General features: G+C 39.3%; 1 protein-coding gene across 1 annotated transcript in view; it reads right to left on the reverse strand.

Annotated features, from left to right (window-relative positions):
• myo16 (myosin XVI) overlaps positions 1-13518 on the reverse strand; it is a gene marked incomplete at both ends in the record, with an annotated part of 227562 nt that overhangs the window by 167051 nt on the left and 46993 nt on the right. The gene's annotated exons all lie outside the window — the stretch shown is intronic.

Here is a 13518-nt window from a genome sequence, read left to right on the forward strand (position 1 = left end):
TTCACAGTGATTTTTTCCAACAAATGAATGATAAAAGTATTGACAGCCAATCGGTTAAAATTAATGAGCTCAAGCAGCAGATGACAAAACTGCAGCACATGTTTATAATAAACAGAAATCTATAGTTTGTTGTGGACGCTACTATTGTTATCGCTACAGCCTTTTGACCTTAACCATCAGATTCGGGGCTTTTTTAAAATGGCGGGCGCCGGTGTTTTGCGTGCGTTCGGCCAATCAGTGTACACCTGCATCACTGGTAGTCGCTATTGTGCTGGGTAAGACCCTACTCTGAAGTAGGAGCTAATTTAGTTCCCCCAAAAGGTGTTCCTAGAACTACATTCGCTCCCAGTTCCTGCAGTGCGAACGTGCAAAAAAGCGGGTACTTCCGCCATTTGATCTAGGATCTATGAAAAGGTTCCTCCGGTGCGAAAGCCCCTATTGTTGACAGCCACTAACGGAATGTCTGTGGCAGTCTCTAGCGCATATTGACAATTTCATTCTGCATTTCCCTCCGGCCTGAATTCAAGTGCACTACATCACTCACGGTTAAGCCCCATTGACTTTAATTACTCAAGAACCCATCAGACACTTTATAATGATTCCCACCAAAACGCCCCAAAAAGAGCATTCCTAGGATGGCATTTACTATAAAGAAGCACAGTGAAGAAGGGAAACGACTCAATGTTGATCCCGATTGATGAAGAATGACAGAATGTGCATACAGACGTTGGTATATTCCTGAGGGATTTTTCAGCTCCATAGCGTGACAACATACTAGTCTGGAATTGTGTCTCATACATGCTCAGTGGGGAACGAATCTGCTTACACCGAGAAATGACAGAGGCATGACAGAAGCCCATATGATCTCAGTTGAGGTTTAAATCACTAAAGAGTGAAGAAAAGACAGATGTGCAGACAAAAACAGAAATGTTAGCATCAGCAGGTCAGCCTACTGAGGCTATCTGGCATGCACTCAGGCATATCAAAAGGAATATCTATTCAACGGATCATTATGCCAGAAAGGAAGGCATTTTTAACAAATACACAAGGGGAAGAAGACAAAAACATTCTGGAAACACGATAACCAAGAACAAAGAGAATAACAACAATAACTATATTAGCGTCCACACCAACGCACATTATCATTCTGTTTATTATGACTGTATGCTGCAGTTAAGTAAAGCTTGAGATCTTTAAAGTTGAGTGGATTCTGATTGGCTATCCATGTTTGTACCGTTCATCAGCTGGAAGAAAAAAAATTGTCAGAATTGGACCCTAAACTAAAGTGTTACTGAAATCGCTTTCAGAACTATTAACTTAGTTGTTTCTTAGCTTGCATATTACTAGCATACAAGTTGTGTATTAGTACTTATAAAACACATATTAATGCCTTATTCTGCACGATAATATTCTACATTAGGGCTCGAATTTCGGCATTGGTATTGCACAGTATTTTAATAAGTCACACAGGTCTTGCGCTTATAATGTGGGAAATTCCCCTAAACATTCATTCACTTTAACACGTAGGTTGTATGAGTAAACTAATCCACACAGATTATCAAATCAAATCAGTCATTTGAAAACTTTCTGCAGGACGCAATTTCACAAACTGCGTGTGCGATTCAGCAGTGCTGTGTCTCTCGCTCTCTCGGTCTATCAAAATGGGTTGCACAAGGCAAGCGCCAAGCGCGCACAGCAGGCGGCTATACTAGACTCTCGTGTTTCAGAGAGTCAGGACAGTTGACGTAATTGTCACTTGCACAATCGGGCCAGTGTTGCATCATCACTAAAGTTTTAAGTTTTTAAATCTGACAATTTAAACATTCAAGAGTTTTTAAACTATTCAGTACTCGCGTGCTCTCTGAGAGATGGTTTTCTCTGCACACATACATAAAGCCACCTCACAAACAGCTTGCGAGTAAAAAAAAAAAAAAAAAAAAAAAAAAAAGTTCTTTTTTGCAGATTATAGCGTTTTAACGGTCAAAAACAAACACAATTATGTTAAAATTCCGACCTTAGGGAGTATCCTTTGTAAACAGTCGGCTATCTCTTAAACATACAGATGAGAAAGAAAACGCGTGTCATGTGGCAGTATAATGAAAACAGTATAATGGATATTGTGCACTAGCTCTTAAAGTGACAGCAGCCTAACATGTCTGTCATTAATGTTGATAAAACAACAAAAGATAGATTTAATTGTAATTGTAAGGAATCAGGATTAATACCATATGCATTTAACTTATACAGGACTAAAATACTATCAAGTTAATTTACATTTGATTACTTTATTACGTTTCTGTAGTATTTCTGAATACTAGCATTAGACTTACTCCCCAAAAAACGTCCAATTTATCGTTATTCTACTATATTTATTTGTGCAATTTTTTTCAGTTTAATTCAAATATTGAAATCAAGCTTCCTTGTGTTGTGTAAAATCTTACGCAACAACATTGCCCCATTGTAAAAACACAAATACAATGAGTGAACAAACATTTAGGTGAGATAAATGTAACTTAAAAAAGAATTACAACTCCTCCCTCAAATCAAAAAGTCCCCCCATAAGAATCACCTAAGGGGGAATCCCCCCCATTTTCCAAAATGAAATTCGGCCCTGTACATCCCTTAATCCTACCCAATAACTAAACTTAAATACTAAAATAACTACCTATTAACTATTAATAAGCAGTAAATTAGGAGTTTGAGGCAAAACCCAAACTAAAGTGTGACCCTGATTTCAATTATATGGAGCCGGAAACAGGCTTCCATTTTTGACAGCTATACAGCAAATGGCATATTCATAATCAGTATTTTACGTTGCTTTTTGGATCTTGTCTTTTTAATGTATGGAAAACACAACTCTGGACATTACAAGACACTTTTGTGTTTGCAAAGAAACACAAAAGACAAACTGGTTTGAAACTTGGAACAAGACGGTGAGTAAATGAACAATTAACAACATGGTTTAGGTTTAGTTGCTAGTAATTAAAGGGGTCATGAACTGGCTTTTTTATTTTTTATACTGTTGTCTGAGATAAACTTATGACATTCACGTGGTTTTAAGATTCAGAAACATCATAATGAATAAGTAATAGGCTATTTTCTGCCTTGGTTTTGAGGCTCTCTAAAGACCCGCTCGGTTTTGATGGGCGTGCCGCACTGAAGACTTGGAAGTAAATGCCCACGGCTAGGATTGGATCAGATTTGCATATTTAATGAGCTTCAGCTCCCCTCAGTAAATGTGGGGATTGTTTTGAAAGCGTCTGGGGAAACGCTCACAGGACTGGCAAAATATCTTTATCAAACAAACAAGGATTCATCTCTCATCCACCCACGATTGATTGGAATGTTATTTTTTTTATTACTCGGCCGCCCGATCAGTGAATATAACCGCAAACCGTACAGACACACACGCACACGTGCGCGCAAAGGAATGTTATTTCACTTTTTAAGATAGCCTCTCGGCAGGCCGGTGATACGTTTTGGTAGCCCTTCTGAATAACAAATAGGCCCGGGATGTTGGGCTTTGCGAGCCCTGGCCCATAACGTTACAAGTCCGAGACTGATCACGAATGAACCAATAACACCTCAAATAAAAGAGCCTGTGACAGCGTGCTAAGGTATGTAATCAATAGAAATCAAACGATCTGTAACAATGCAATGCTAACACACAAAAAACATGTTTTACTCACACAAGTGTGTTGCACCGTTCCTGTCGGATCCAATATAGAAGGCACAGCATTGTGTTTTAATCTCAATATGTCTGCAAATCCAGTCTCGACCGGTATCTTGTTTACAATCGATTCTGCGGTGAAATGAAGCGAACAAATTCGCAATGTCTTACGCACATGAGCTGGAACCGGCATGTTTTATGCTCGGTAGTGCGACCCATTTAGCTCCACGAGTCGGTGGGCGGGCTTGAGGGCGGCGCTTCTGCATTCTATGACGTCAATGTCCGACATATTCTGAGATCGAGCGTTTTCTGGGCCTGGTGTCAATAAAAGCTTTTCTTTGACTAACAAGGAAGTTTTCAGCTCTGAAACTTACAGGACATTCTTATATCACGATTAACTTTTATATATCAAAAGCTCAAAGGAAAGTTGATTTCTCAATTCATCACCCCTTTAAATTGACTGTTATTACCTTAGTAAGTAGATGTACAGGTAACAAGGACACAGTACTTCATTCCCTTGACAGCTGTGACTACGGTACAAGAACATTGACTGTGGCAAGTGTTTTCTCAAACGCTAGTGTGATGGATGGCTCAGAGGCTGAATGGGTGAATCTCAGAGATCACTCAGCAATCCCCATCAGGAAATTGAACACTGCTTTATTGTACAGAGCTGCCAACACAGGAAAATAAAAATGAATGAAGATCCCAGTGAGGAAATGAGGCAGGGTATAAGCCTTGTAAAGGATACTGTCTGATGTACGCCAAAGCAATCCAGGGCTATTCACTCATAAAAGGGTTGCTATGCAATGTGCCAGATTAGTTCGATGCAGCAAAGAAGCAAATTTTGTCAATCACCATAACACAATGATGGCCGTGCATCTTAATCGCATGAACCTACACCTCTGCAAAACATGCAATCAATGCTAATCAAACAAGCCTGCCAGGCTCAAGTCTTGCCAGCTCTTTGGAAGGATGAGCTCCGACAGATCAATAGGTCTTAAACTAGGTTATAAATCTGTACCTGGAGTCCTGGACACACATATGTGCTCGATTCTAGGACAGAGTGAAGGTTAATTACAGTGGTAATTATGACATGATCGAGCTGGTTATACACCCCTACCCAAGCTTTAATATTATGACCCACACAGGAGTGGTTTCCACCTCAAACAGATGTGCTTGTGGATGACCCTGGAGGTTGAGTGTTTATTCAGACTATTTATGCATGAGAATATGCCCACTTGAAGTAGCGGTGGGGAGGTAGAGCAGTTGACGCTAATACTACAGTCTACACTCATTCATATTTATGAGGTGTTGTTGTAGCAATCTGACTCAGCGATATGTGTTGCAGGCTTGTTTGTCAAACCCGAAAACGCTGAACACTGCAAACATCTGCGTGACCTCCATTATGCTTTGCACAAGAAACTAACAAAAAAAAACAACAAAACATCAGCTTTAGCAAGGTGTACTACCCTCACGCCATTGTAGCAAACTCAAACAACGCCCTGGAGAACAAAGTTGGATAATTAGGAGAAAACAAACACACGTGCAACTACAACAAGCAAATACAATTACAGCTGCGGTGGCTACTTGATGGAATCATGTAGTCTGCGAAAGAACTGATTTGCTTCTAATACAGAAACATCAGTCCAATCAACTTCAATCAATGCTGTTCACATAGAATCCGAGTCTGACGCTCAGACCCATTATCAATCCACTTGTCCAATCTGCAGTCATTAGCAGTCAGGGCGCTTAATTAATTTCCCAAGTCTTTTTGCTCTAATGAGCACCAGAAAAGTCTCTCACATACCCAGGGCAAATTCTTCATCATGATGCTTCCATTACTCTTGGGTAGATGTGTTTAGGGTGTTTTGAGTTGCTAAAGGGACGGAGGCAGCCCCCCTTTGAGAAAAACTCAATTCATATTTTAATGCAACAATATTTATTATGTTCTCAGATTTGGGAACTTTACACCTACTTTTTTTTTTTTTTATGAGATGGTGTTCTGGTATTAAAAAGGATAGTTCACACAAACATTCTGTCCATTTGGGACATACTATTTGATATTTTTTCTTATACCATAATGGATATGGTAATTCACAAGCTCCATATGCAATAGGCAAATGAAACATACTAGGGTTAAGGTTAAAGAGCACCTATCATGGAATTTTGAAATTTACCTTTCATGTAGTGTGTAACATAGATCTAAGTGAACAAAAACATCCTGCAAAGTTTGAAATATGACAGTGCACCGTATATATAGTTATTTTCTTTCAAAAGTAAGAGTCGACTCTGAGTCATTTTTAAGAATCGTTAGAAGACCGAAGCTTTTTCTCTGACTAGATGACATCAACTTGTCAAGTTATTTGAATACGATACGCCCACTTATTGCGCTCCAAGACGCCAGTGAAAACTAGAAAACATCATGGCCACGAGACGCTGTGTTCTGAAGTGCGACTCAAAAGCAAACTTTTTTCATCTGCCCAAGGATGAGCATTTGAAGACTAAGTGGCTTGAAGACAAACCATACATTGTCACGATTGTGTGTTTATTAGTCTTCAAATGTCTCTATTTGCATGTTTCGCGATCTCAGGAAGCTTTTATTATGGACTTCTATTATGGCACATGGTATCTTCTTCGTCTGTCTGTACCATATATGGACTACATGTGCACAGAGCGCCATCCGGCTGCCAGTATGAATTGAAAACAACGCAAGTATTGAATAAAAAAATACTCCTCTGTTTAGAAATTTGACACAGACATATGAGAATCTATCAATATTTCTCCTCATCTGCACACTTTTGAACTAAAAGCCCTGAGGGATGTTGATTTGTCGCGAGTCTTCGTGAGGAGAATAGAGGAGTTTTTTTTATGAATGAGATCAGCTGAGGCTCATATTAAAATCAAACGGTACAGACGCGGTTTTCATATTCATAACTCCTGACACATATTAACAAATTACTGTCACTATAAGACTTTGATGGGTGTTCCGTTTCCGAAAATATCTGCACAGACTATACCAATCACAACTGACTGGGTCATCGGACCAATCACCGCACATTAGCATCACGTAAAGGCAGGGTTTTGAAAAGTGAATCACTAAAGGAATCATTTGAGAATCGCTGTCAAAACAGGTCAAAATATGTGCATATTATAAGAAAACTTAAGTCTTTTTTGTCATTGCATGCATGCAAAACTGTTGTTGGGGACTTCTAAAACAATATTTGGAACATTTTAAATGCCATAATAGGTGCTTTTTAAGGATTAGCATATATTTAGGTAGGGTTTTGTTTAGGTTTAGTTCCTAGTAATTATGCATAATTTACTGTTATTACTATAGTAAGTATGCATAACAGTTGCTATTAGCTCCTGGTTCTGATAGAAAGGTGTCAGAATACACAGTGCTGCTAATGTTAGCGTCCTCTCAGTCTTGATGACAAAGTACATACATGCTGTTTTTTCCCTGCTAATGCAGCATTTAGTCAACAAATTAATTACTTTATAATGATTTGGCAACATGTACTGAAGTATTCTGTTGGCGCTTTCTGTCCACCGCCGAGAGCGTCAATAGTGGGAACGTGTGCATCAGAACTGGACCGCGGAGCAATTAAAGAAAGTGGCCTGGCCTGATAAATCATGTTTTCTTTTACATCACGTGGATGGCCGGGTGCATGTGCGTCGCTTACCTGGGGAACACATGGCACCAGGATGCACTATGGGAAGAAGGCAAGCCTGTGGAGGCAGTGTGATGTACAGACCAACATTTAAAACATTATTCACTGTAAATCTTGTTTGACAGCCGTGGTCACCATTCACTTTCACAATATAGAAAATAACAGCTCTAATAACTCCTTTGGTGTTCTACAGAAGAAACGATGGTCTGTTTCAAATGTTCCAAAATCATTTTCATTTTGGGGTGAACCGTCCCTTTAAGAAGCTGTTTAGCAATTGGCATGGATGATACATTCAGCAATGATAGTGCTTAATGTTTGCATGAGCCCAAGACTACAATTTACAAAATGGACCACTTAACCATAGAGAAAATAAGTTAACTCTGTGTGGACAGACATTCTGCTGACTGCAAAGAGAGGAAACAACCTGTGCATGTCATGGCACTATGGAGCCTGATAAGCACATCTGTTAGATGGTCCGGCAGCAGGCATTAGAGGAAACACAAGAGACCACCCGCCTGTGTGTCAAGGCTCTTTACTGACCGCGACTAAACAGAGGTCAGCACTTAACACATAAGGTGTCTTTGCACACATGTTGTGCTACTGTACCTGTTTAAGTCTGATTATTACTGGTGGAACCAATTTTGACTCATTTGGGTCAAATCCACCATAAAGCCTAGCATACTGTTATCATTGCTGAACATTTACAGGGCTCAAATGGACCAGACACAGATGGTCAAATGCTTCACACCAGCAATTCTGGAATGAAACTGGACCTCCTTGGAAAAATCCAAACATTTCGACACTCCGGTTTATTGGAATGTGCTCCATTGGCACTTGTCTGATAAGGCTAATATGGGTTTTCCTCTGCGCGGTTAATAATCTGCTGCATTTCCTATGACTTGATGTTGGGCGCAAGAGTGGGCGAAATTCAACCTGTCACGGGAAAATGGGAAAACAGCTGTTGGAACCATATGTGGCGTTTCCATGGAAACCGGGCATGGGGAAAGGAGAGGACGAGAGAGGAAAAGGCAAGATAGTAGGAGACGAGAAATTAAAAGATAAGGAATATGGATAATACGCAAAAGCTCTTGCTATTTTTGGATGCCACTGACTGCCACATTTGAGGACCTCTTAAATCTACAGTATATATTTTCACATATAAATACCCATGTATATGGTTAATTTTTTTTTTAATATATATACACTTTATTTTTGCAGAATAGTATTAGAACTGAAAATAACTGTTTTCTATTTTAATTTACTTTAAAATGCAATTTTTTCTGTGATAAAAGTGACATTTTAGCATTACTCCAGTCTTCAGTGTCACATGATCCTTGAGAAAAAATTATATGATGCTAATTTGCTGCTCTAAAAACATTTATTATTATTATAAATAGTAAAAACAGTTGTGCTGGTTAATATTTTTGTGGAAACCATTTTTTTTTCCAAAATTGTTTTAATAATTTCTACTTTCTAATAGAACAACTTAATTTAACTTTGACTACCAAATCAACCACTGCACTAAAACAAGGATTTTAAACTTTGTCAGATATGTGTGGCTTTAAAATAAATTGGAGAAACACATATGGCCAATATTATGTTTATAATGGCCAATAAGCATGCAAGCTTGTGAAGACCTGCCCACCTAAATTCTACCACAGAAGTGGTCACCGGAGTCTCATTTGAGACACATTAAAACTAGGTGTAAACACAAATCTGCCTCAGATGACCACTTGTGATCAGATCACCTGAAATGGAGGCCAAAGAGAGAATAGGGCAGAGAATAAGGGTCTAGTTTACAGTCCTATTTGCATGCATGTGGGGGTTGTTGGTCTGTGTATGAGTGTGAGTTTGAGATATGGAGGACTTTGTCGCTAAGGATCTTCTGCCAGATAAACAAACCAATCCTTTAGAACACTGCTTCTATTGTTCTTTGAACTCTTGAGTTAAATCAAATCCACTGCAGGACTGTAATGAAGTGCATGAGTGTATCTTGCATAACACACTACAATAGTGCATTATGTTCTGCAACAGGATACAGGTGTCATCCATTAGCCATAATATAATAGGCAAGGGGAGCCAGTCATCTAGGCAGTGTGTACGGGCCTAGACAAATGTTAATGTATAACACTAATGGGGGGAGGGTGTATAGAGAAGTGCACACAACAAATTGATGTCTCTAGAGGTCTGAATTCAATCAGTGGCACCACAAACAGACATATTGGATCATTCAGATAGCGTGTATACAACCATTTGAAAACACATTAGCCTCAGCGCCAAAACCTAGTGAGCTGCACTGCTGTCTAGTTTCTAGATAGGCATCTGTCTTCTAAGACAGCAAACTGAAATGGAACCTAATAAGTAACGTTCAACAGAGCTCTTCGTGTGAAACTCAACTCAAAATTGCTTTCAAATGAGTTTGGTGTTAGCATGTTGCTAAGTTAACAGCTCAGTGCACTTCGGGACAGATTCCGGCAGTGCAAAACTACTGTCAGGATTTACTAAAGATATGCAGTGAAGAATTAGCCCTTAAAAGGCGTGGAGTTATTTTTGCAGCCGTATTGTAAATGCATGTGTAGGAGTTTCTCTTTCAGACACAAAATCTATGGGAGGAGAGTATTTAAATGAATCATGCAAGATCATTTACGCTAGTAGGTTTGCGCTAGTATTTGCGACATTATTTACCACCCAAAAAAAGCATATCTTAAAACAGATGCTAATTTGCTCTGCTCTTGGTTGATTGCATTGGTCATTATGGAAATGATCCGGCTGCGTCGGTGTTCTTTATTTTGCGCGTCGTCAGAAGATCATGCGCAGAACTTTCCACTCCCATCTGCGCTTTTATGGTATAGCTTGCTCAGGGCCAAATTTACTAAAGACAAATTAGCTTAAACATTTAAATTGATCAAACAAATAGTGGGGAAATAGCAATTTCTCTTTTTGGTTGAATATTTTTAATCTGTACTCTTTAAAAACAGGCCAAATGGCATTTTGTTGCTTATTTAAATGAATATTTCTCACCTCATCTTCCTTTTTGGTTTTATTTTTTCCACTGAAATGGTCTTAGACATGCTCTTTAAATGGATTCTCTTTCAAGGTCACACCGATTCCATATCCATCTCTCAGTCCTTTCCTCATTTGTACCCTCACATCCCTCGATGTTCCACCATCAGTGACAAGAGACTTCAGCCTTTCATCTCTTAAACGAATTGTCTTCTCCTCCAGAAAACAGCAAAGCAGGTTTCTCTTTATCTCTAAACCTGACAGAATTCCGCTGGGAGTTCCAGTCAAGCATAGATGCTTCATGTTTTTGAAATGGGCTTTGGAGGCCTGGCTATGTTTTTCTGATCAGGGGAGAGTTCAGTCTTTGACAATAAGAGGAGGAGGATTCGGGGGCGATGTTAAGGTTAAAATGGGCTCGCTGGGGTGGAAAAGGCATTCCAGCTACTTGAAGGAGCTGAAAATATAAACCTCATCATGTGTAGTCAATGCTCTGATTCCATTCAAATTCCTAACAGAAACTTTTTCACTCAGAAAGAGCTGAAGTGGCATTTGGCATGCCATTGTATCCCATCTTATCCTATGCCGGGCAAAATGGACTGTGCCTTGGATCCGCAGACACAGGCCAGTTTGGAACCCAAGAGTGGTGGACAAATACATGTTTATTTTTTATAAAAAGTAGTGGAGTAAACAGAATTATATTAACCTTTGGAATGTAGTGAAATAAAAGCAAAATATGAATATGTGCTGAATGTTTAGTTTCATGGAGTCACTTTTGATCATAAGTTGTAGGAATACAAAAGCAAAAATCACATTCATTTTCTCACCTAGGTTTTAAACGGGGTCATATAAGGAATCAAACTTTCTATGACCTTTTGGGCCTTCCCAGTTCAAAAAGACCGTCTATTGAAAATGCATTTGGGGGGGGGGGGTCTCTAATTTAGTATAAGGTTTCTGACATCAGTATGAACATATAAATGCCCACATTTACATGTTAACAGCACTTAAAATACTGTTCAGAAGTTTGGTCAGCTAATTATAACATAAGTAGGGATGTAACGATGCACTTGTGTCACGATCCGATAAAAATTGTGATACTGAACTCACGACATGCATCAATAGCACAAGATTTATAATTATCAGGACCCACAAATATTACCCTATTGCATTATTATACATTATATTTAACATTTTATATAGTCATTTAAATTAGTAATTTCACCAAAACTCCATAAACTTTATTTTTGCATTTACTCACGTTGTTTTTGAGCGTCACGCAAGCATTTGAACGTCCATACTACAGTATGTGCGTTGTTGTAAATATGTTCATCATAAAGCCATTGTGTCTCTTCAGAATACTTGGGTTTGGATTAGAGCACTCGATTAGTTATTTTTACGATGCCTTTATGATATTTTTTTTGGATATTTTAAGTTTTAGAGGAATGGACTTTAAATTGGAGGGACATAAATATCTCAGGATTCATAAAAAAATATTTTCATTTGTGTTTGGAAGTTAAAGGAAAATCTTATAGGTTTGAAACGACATGAGGGTGAGTGCATGACAATTTTTTGGGGGTGAATTATACCTTATAAATACAGTAAGCTGAGCCTTGGATAAAACAACTCAATATCGCGAATCATATAATTTACATCAACGAAACATTGTTGCATTACTATATCGCAATATCTCGATATAACGTTGTATCGATACAACCCTACTTAAAGGTCCCATGGCATGGCATTTTTCTATTATTTTATAGTGTTTTCTGAGGTGTACTTATATTATTAGTATGATTTTTACATCATAAAATGTCATAATTTAGAAATAAAAGGCATTTTTTCTATACTGCTGTTTGCCCTGTGGCTGAATGCCCTGCTTCAAGAGGCGTGTCTGCTGTGAGACTTCAGTAAAAACGCCCACTGTTGTGATTGGCTGACATCTTTGCATTTTAAATGAGCGGAGGGGGCGTGGTTTAACGAGGCACGAGCAGGCACGAGTCTGCCAGAGAGACGGATGGACCTGTGTTCACTTCTCATCAGTTCTCTCAGCATGTCTCAGTTCAGGGTGAACTGTTGTAGTTACTAGAATATACTTCAGGTTGTTAGTTTATTTCTAGTCGGAGGGGCTGTCACTCATGTCAGAAAGTTAGTAACTTTAGTAAATTATGGATCAGCGCTGACTCGAGACGCGAACCGTTTAGAACGATTCAGTCCGATTTGGTGAACTGGTTCGGTTCACTAAAAAGAACCGATTCAAAAGAATGATTCGTTCGCGAACCGGACATCACGGAGACGAAGCGATTGCTAACAAAGTTATTTATAGTAACTACTGAGTTATGAGAGCGCTGTCAGTCAGCGCGAGTTTATTGTGTTTGTATCTGAGAGTTCTGAATAAACATGAGTCCCAGTCACACCGAGTCCTCTTCATCATTATTCTACCAACTTTGTAACACATGCAATGTACCATTACAGCGAGATGAACGAGTTAGTAAGTGTTGAGTATAGCATTATTTCTAGATATGTTCCAATCATATGAATAGCGTCATTGACGCGCATTGAGTAACGTTACACAGCGCAAACAAAGACACAACAGCTGTAATCGAATGTAATCCAGTTTATTGTGGGGAAAGCTGGCTAGCCTAGCCGGATACCCTCACGCTTACCCTCCTTCTGCTTAATCTCACGCCGCGTTTGGCTCCTCCGCTGTGGGCCAGATGCAGTACTGGGGGTCGGGGATGTTGGAGGCCGAGCTTCGGCGTGCGTGAAGTTTATCTCTAAAGATGTGACTGCTGATGTTAAACAGAAAAGACTGTATGCACATTTTAGAACAGATAGACGCGACAAGGACACAGGGTACAAAAACACTGACTCACAAGATAGAAAACACGAAAACACCGTTCTGTCGGGAGAGAGAGAAGCCGCTGCGTGTCCACAAATAATAAATAATAAGCTACACATAAGAAATCAATGATCACAGATCAGAAGGAACTGAAGAAAGACTTCTGTTTTCATTTGTACATCCAAACACTGAGAAACTGCCAGTGTTCACTCGTTCACAAGTAACGTTAATGATCTCGAGTGTTTGCATGGGCGTGCCAGATTCTCTGGGCGGAGGAAAGGGAGGAAACCGTTCCTGCTTGGACGTCAAACCAGGAGACTTCAGGATTGGCTCGTCTG

The sequence above is a fragment of the Gobio gobio genome (assembly GCF_949357685.1).
Source record: "Gobio gobio genome assembly, chromosome: 7".
Lineage (NCBI taxonomy): Eukaryota > Metazoa > Chordata > Actinopteri > Cypriniformes > Gobionidae > Gobio > Gobio gobio.